At 43.3% G+C, this 7,625-nt stretch overlaps 2 pseudogenes; both read left to right on the forward strand.

Moving 5' to 3' along the window:
* The first annotated feature begins 1,420 nt into the window (after positions 1 to 1,420).
* On the forward strand, positions 1,421 to 1,539 carry LOC148807180 (5S ribosomal RNA; annotated as a pseudogene).
* A 537-nt stretch (positions 1,540 to 2,076) lies between these two features.
* Positions 2,077 to 2,195, forward strand: LOC148807181 (5S ribosomal RNA; annotated as a pseudogene).
* Positions 2,196 to 7,625: the final 5,430 nt, after the last annotated feature.

The following is a 7,625-nucleotide window of genomic DNA, read 5'->3' on the forward strand; positions in this document are numbered from 1 at the left end:
GAATCCAACCATGCGATATAACTCAAACAACACACACACACACACACACACACACAGGTACTAATACACGAGGATACATTTATTAATACATAAAATATGCATGTAAACCTAACAGATCTTATCGTGACGGTTTTCAGAATACAAAAGATATATATTCATTCAGTTACAAAGAGTTACATATATCAAGAGGACATAAGTTCAGTATATCATTCATTTAGACCGTTTCGTAATTGAACTTGGTTACAACTTCTACATTAGATACTCAAAACAAGTACATAACTCTTAGGAATAAAATTGATATCAACTGGTTGGGATAACAATTGAATTCTTGAGCTGTAATGCATTGAAGTTGAATACTCATCCAATCTCTGGGGATTCAGATCTCCTGCGGGCTCTTTGGCTCCGTGCCAGGCTGTGCTGTGCTGCAGATGCTCACTGACCGGCTAGTTAGTGTTGGCTTTAACTAGCAAAGTTTGTGCACAGGAGAAAAGATGACTGTGGGTCCCAGCAAGTCAGGAAGAGGACCGGTTCATTCCTGATGAAGCGCTAGTTCTGAATAGTGATTCAGCTGTCCACAGTTCCGACCTGTTCACAAGGCTTGCTGCTGGTGCTTACCTCAGGTGGATCCTCTGGTTACTCTCTGGCAACCTCCGCTCTAGACTCTTAGAACAAAGGAAAGTTCTGGCACTCGGACACACTGGTCGTTCCGTGGTTGTCCAGGCTGACTCTTAGGATGGTCAGGAGGCGCGCTGCGAGAATGTCCTGCCCTTGGGAGCCTTTGGCTCCTGGGCCGTCCTGCCCTGGAATTCTCCTTTGAATTCCCTTTAGAAAAGTCCAGGAAATAGTCTCTCAGGCCCTCTGTGTTGCCTGTTTTTACCTGGAGGAACTTCAGCTCGTTCATTGGCTGAAAGTTCCATGGGCATCAGAGTCCCACGTAGGTTACTCGGCCCTACCAGTCCCTGATTGGTTGTTGAAGGTGAGATGTGAGTCACTTACTCCTGACACTTAGGAATGCAGTCCAGATGTCCATCTGGCACACCCTAGAAAGATAGGCGCCAATGGATGACCATTGATCATGATAGCCAGGCTTAGCTAAGTGCATCCCCATTTGGGAGCTGTCCCTTATCAAAAGAAAACATCTTTAAATCAGCCTGCATGAATAGTTTCTCTGTGGCTGCACCACAGAGATGAACAGAGAGATGGGGCCTCATTTGAAAAAGCACAGCAACACTTAATTCTGTCTTATTAACAACCATTGCCGCTACAAGTGAAAGGCTGAAGTGAAATAGAGCGGGGACGAAGGCAGTGAAGAGAGAGAACGTGGGAAGAAGAGAAAAACGCAAGGGAAAAAAAGCAGCGTCGTAAAAGAGGTGACGGAGCTGTCCTCTCTAATAGAAGGGTGCCAGTGAGCCCTGCTGTCCCTTATGGCCACACCCCCTTGAGCACGCCTGATCTCGTTTGATTGCGGAAGCTAAGCAGGGACGGGCCTGGTTAGTACTTGGATGGGAGACCGCCTGCGAGTACTAGGTGTTATAAGCTTTTAAGCGCAGGAGGCGCCCTATCCCCGCTCGCTCGCTCATTCCCCTGTTCACACGTGCAGTGCGGCTTTTCTGTCTGTTTATTTGTCAGCTTTGGCGAGACACGGGTGCTTGTGTATTAGCGTGAGCCTTTTTTATTCTGATCATGAACAGTTTTACAAGTCCGCAAAGGATCGAGGAAAGGTTTATCGCCAGCTGAAAAGAGACACAGCGCTTCGGCTGTGGAGACTTGTTCGGCTGGCGTTCGGGGAGTCGCCTTTTTCAGAATTGTATTGAGATCATTTTCCACAGAGCTCAGATGTCAAAGCACAGCAGCAGCTCTCCACAGCGATCCTCTATAGCGCCCTTTCTCCCGCAGCTCCGTCCTCATTGGAAGGAAGCAAGAGTGAAAGGCTGAAGTGAAATAGAGCGGGGACGAAGGCAGTGAAGAGAGAGAACGTGGGAAGAAGAGAAAAACGCAAGGGAAAAAAAGCAGCGTCGTAAAAGATGTGGCGGAGCTGTCCTCTCTATAAGAAGGGTGCCAGTGAGCCCTGCTCTCGCTTACGGCCACACCCCCTTGAGCACGCCTGATCTTGTCTGATTTTGGAAGCTAAACAGGGATGGGCCTGGTTAGTACTTGGATGGGAGACCGCCTGGGAATACCAGGTGCTGTAAGCTTTTAAGCGCAGGAGGCGCCCTATCCCCGCTCGCTCGCTCATTCCCCTGTTCACACGTGCAGTGCGGCTTTTCCGTCTGTTTATTTGTCAGCTTTGGCGAGACACGGGTGCTTGTGTAATAGCGTGAGCGTTTTTTATTCTGATCATGAACAGTTTTACAAGTCCGCAAAGGATCGAGGAAAGGTTTATCGCCAGCCATTTATTCTTATCATGAACCTTATATACTGTATCTCTACATCCCATAACCTTTAACGGCAGGTGCCTGAGTGTGGACATGTTGTGATGTAATATTTATTTTAAAAGTAAACATTTTAGTAAAGTCTGTTATATTGTTAAAATCTATAAGCGTCTATAATCTATAAGATCAATTTTTGCTCGTGCTTATAAGTTATCGCTGCTAAATGTGTCTTATTCAATTATTTTAACACTTTTATGACCTATCCACTAAAATATAAAGACCCGCCCTACAATGCTCTTCTCAAAAGATAAAATAAGTTTTACATTTTTTGATTCAATGTAATTTCTTTTCTAGAGAAACACACATCATTTGAGGCTTGGGTTGCATGTTAATATTTTTAAGGTTTAAAGACTTTACGTTCACGGTACGTGGAAAATCATTTCAAACTTTTGAAAAGTTGTTGAGAATTTGTCATTGAAATAAGCTTACATATTTTAATTCAACGTGATTACTTTTCACTCTCGATAAAACACGTGTGATTTTGGGGCGGGGGGATATGGTGGGGCGTTCTAAAACATCACAACCATTTGAAAAATGTCTTGAGCATGGTTACAAATTTGGAGTTTATGCTTAAATTAGCCGACTTGCCAGTTTTGAAGTGTGACACCTGAGCTGTGAGGCCCCGATATTGACTGCTGCGAAGATGGCTTCTTTGAGTAGTGAATCATCGGATTCCTCTGCTATGCAAACTGAAGAAGTAGGTTGCTAAAATATTTTTTCTGATCGTGGAATTGTTGTTTCAATCTGCGTTTAGCGTATTTCGTTTTCAACACTTTGTCTTCTTTTTAGCAAAAGCTGACTCAGCACTCAGTGGTGTGTGACAGTGGCTGTCATGTGAACTCTGATGGCGATTCAGGTGTTGGGGGTCCGTCAACGACTGATGAAGAGTTGCTACAAATGGTAAATATTAAACCACAGCAAGTTCGAAGCAAACAAAGAACTCTAACACAAAAGAGGCATTACAATTTAAATATTTTAGGTAAAAAGCATGCCTATTTATTTTGTTAAGCCTTCCTTTTCTTTTTTCCTTTAATAGAATAACGAAGAGGTCGATGCATCAATCTTCAAACTACCATCAAGCTTGAATGTTTCGTGTCTGTTCATGTGTGTTCGCCAAAATGTGATTAATGATAATGTTCAACCTAGTTTAGCTAACGATGGCTCTAATGAGCCCGATGCTATGGATCAGATTGTAAAGTGGGTGGTATGTTGCACCTTCAACCATTGTTTAAAGGGGGTTGTGGTTGATGAATGCGCGGCCTGTTTGATTAATCATCCAGGTCAACGGGGTCACACATGCCTGGTTGTCGGGTGCGCGGATGGGTACTGTGGTGTCTCCGGGGGAAAGTTTATGTAAATGAAAGTAGTACTCACACCACACTTTTCTTTCCTGAGTTTCGTGGCTTTTCTTCCTCCAACTATCTTCCAAATACAGTCCGTAATCCGTTCCCTTAATCCTGATCCGATCCGAGTTCCAAAAGTCCGTAATAAAGCCAATCCGCGATGTATCTTTATCCAGTGTCCGTAATCCAAAAACCATAAACCTTTTCTCCTTTCAGTAGTCCGTTATTCTGTAGCCCGATCTTTAACATACACCTCTTTCCTCTCTTTTCCTCCAAACCGCATTCACCTTATCGGCTTCCGCCCTGTTCACTGCCTCCGGGGCACTTATATTTCGGTTCCTGATGCGGCTCAGCTGTGTCTCATTGTTTCTCAGGGTAGACCCTTTCCATTTACCGGTCAGCTGATTCTTTTTGGCAGCCATTTTGCTAAGGTCCATATCTAGTATTTTAAGTAGGTCATTCCGAAAATACCTGTTATGAATGACCCTTCCCCTGGTCATGTTACAGTACAAAGATGTGTTGTTTGCCGCATTAGAAATTTATAAGTGTCTCAGTTTAGCCCGAATTTTATCGGCTGTTCTGTACATCGCCAGTGGCCTGGGTGCCTATACTTTTACAGATGATACTGAGCAGATTATAAAGCACTTGCTGAGAAAAATAATTGACGACCGCTCGCCATATGAGAATGTACGCTCCTTACTTGTAAAGGTAGATGGAAAAATACTACACGTGACTTTTGGTGCGTTGCAAAACTTATTTTATACTTATTTATACTTATTTTTACAGAAAAGAAAAAAGATCTATGTAAAACCAGGGCTGTGAAATACTCGCAATGTGAATAGAGCTTTCACTCTGTTTTACAGACACAGGTGTGCCATTGTGAGAAGAACGAAAAATTTCGAATGTATACGTAAGAATTCTTACAAAAAGTGCTTTACACTCTTCTTTCTGCAAAGCTTGAAATGAAAATCAATTAACTGAATGCTAATGTCCTTGAATTTGTTAAAGAGATAGATGTGCATGTAAAGAACATGAGTGAAATTACTGCGATTCTGATGTTTTCAGATCAGAAACTGAAGCCTGGCGGATTCAGCGGTGTGTATTCCAAAATACAACGTATTTTACATAGAACCTGTGGTAACACCGTCCCTCTGATCACTCAGGCTAATTTATTTGCTCTGTTAGGGTCGCCCAGTTCGGTGTTCATGGCTATAAAAAATGGCAAGAGAAAGGGCGTTATGAATGCTTTTTCAGATGCTGCTGAGTTTCTGAACAATGTTGGGGCGATAGCTACAACTAATTTTCTGCACCAACATTTAATTGGCGATTGCAAGCAGTAGTCTGTAATGTGTGTGAAAAGTTTAAAAGTGTATACTGGGATGTTTCTGTAATTTAAAACCTACCGATGAAATAAAGTGGTTCACATTTCACATGCTATTTGTCCTGCGAGTTCTTTCTGTGACACTTTACTCAGTCAGTCAGTGTGCATGCGTGCGTGCGTGCGCTCACACCCAAGAAACTCGCGGCACTCACCAGACTTCCCACACCGCCGATTCCCTAGGGTTATAATAGATTGCATTCAAACCTGCAGCAGACATGATCACCTTCCATCCCTCGTTGCTAATACGCTCTTTCACACACTTATTTATAAATCGAAGGGGATGCGGTGGTGGGCATTTGGACCCTGAGGCCTGGGGCTGCTAGGGGTGGAAGGCGGGACAACAACACTCATTATGACACACCATTGGCTCTCGAGGGGGCGGGACATCCGCCCATAACATTGCACCATTGGCCGATAAGGGGGCAGGACATCTGCCCATGGCGGCCTCCCATTGGCTGAAAAAGGGGGCGTGGTACCTGTCAAAATGTTTGATGAAAAGTGTCGCTTTATTCTACTCCCGGGCCAAAAACAGCCCTCGGATCATCAACTCAATCAGGAACTCCCAGTCTCACAACTGCATTCCCTCGGTGCTTCCCTACCACCCTAACCCAATTTCTATCCCCAGGACCATCATTAACAATGACTACATTTTACAGGACGATCCCTCCATTGGTACTCTTTTTTCCGACCGCCCAATCATCTCTTATCGCTGACCACCACATAAGCTTCTTCTTCACAGCTCCCTCACACTCAGCACCTTCCCCTGCAATAGCACTCGCTGCATCACTGGCAAATACATATCTAACGACAATCAGGGCATCACAGGACAATTCCAGATAACCCTGACAACATCCTGAATCTCATTTACTGTATCTCTTGCAAAAAATGCCCAGCTATCTACATTTGGGAAACCGAAAGGAGACTAGGAGAATGCTTCAGAGAACATATTAGGGCTGGGAAGGTTAAAGATTTCTCCAAGCCCATAGTTTTTCTTTTCACCTCAAATAGCCAGGATCTCTCAATGACTGACTTATTTTAATGTAATCTTCTCTATTCTCTTGCAGGTTTTGACTTCACACCTTTCTTCACCTCTCTCCATTTTGCACTTCCTGAGTGGCCTCTCTGCTGCTCCTGCCTCCTCCCTTCTCCCAGCTTTTGTTCTTCTGTGCTATTTAATCTTTGTAATCTGCCCTGTCTTTCTCACACCTGAAGAAGGCTTCACAGCCGAAACATTGAGTTTTCTCTCTTCTCTTTTCAGTATGGAATAAACCTATTACTTGTTCCTTTGCAGACTACACATGCTGACATAGTGTAGTTCAGGTGGGTAGCTGCTTCAATATACATTTGTAAATGTCAATTTAAACTGTAAAAATAGTAAGATTGTAACTCCACTTTAAAACGTGGCAAGAAATAGACACATGGCAGGCTACACCCTGGAAAGGACACCAGTCCATCCCAGGGCAAAGATATAAAAAATAAACATATAGGCAGCACATATCAAGCCTTACAAGAAATCATTAACACCCTCAACACACACCACAGGTCCATTAAACTCAAATACACCAAGCATGGTAGCCTGATAGACTTCCTAGACACCACCACATACAAGGTTTCTTCCTTCAACAACACAGACAAACTGGACATCAAGGTATTTTTCAAAGACACATTCACACGGCTTACTGCACAAGGATAGCTTCCACCCAAAACATACTTTAAAAGGACTGGTAAAATCACAACTCCTACACTTCCACAAAATCTGTACACAACAACAAGACTTTGAGGAAGCCAAATACACACTCTTCCCAGCTTTATGCCAGAGAAGATACACACAAAGTTTCCTCAAAAATGTGGCACAAACATTTCTAAATAGAAAAACTCCAGATGACAGAAAAATACCCCTCAACACATCATATTCTCAACTCAGCATAAAAACCAACCAAAAACCATGATATTAGAAAACACAAACATACTGAGGGAGCACAAAATCATATCTGCACACAGAAAAAAACAAAAACCTTCAGCATTAATTAGTCCAAAGCAAGCTAAAACCTGTACAAAACAGATCATATACACCAAGAGCCAAACATTTCATAACAGAAAACAATGATCCAAAACAAAGAAACTAAAGAAATCTTCCAGTTGCAAAGGGCACTCTCAGAAAACATCAATAACGCCATCTACAGCATCCAGTGCAAAAAGTGCGGGGTGACCTATGTGGGGGGAACGGGTAACTCCATCCGAACCCAGCTGACACAACACAGGTACATCAGGAACCACGGGACTGGAAAGCAACCCCAACTGGACAGAGATAGAAAGAAAGAAAAAGGAAAGGGAGTGGATCAAAAGACTTAATACTATCTTTACACAAGACCTGAACATCAGAAAAACCGGGAGGGTTTTAGTCGTTGGAAGGAGAGTGCTCTCCTTGTCCCAGATGGTCCCCTCTCGGATAAAATCTGGGAGAAGGAG

This window comes from Atractosteus spatula, unplaced genomic scaffold, assembly GCF_055471065.1.
Source record: "Atractosteus spatula isolate fAtrSpa1 unplaced genomic scaffold, fAtrSpa1.hap1 Scaffold_41, whole genome shotgun sequence".
NCBI classification, from domain to species: Eukaryota; Metazoa; Chordata; class Actinopteri; order Semionotiformes; family Lepisosteidae; genus Atractosteus; species Atractosteus spatula.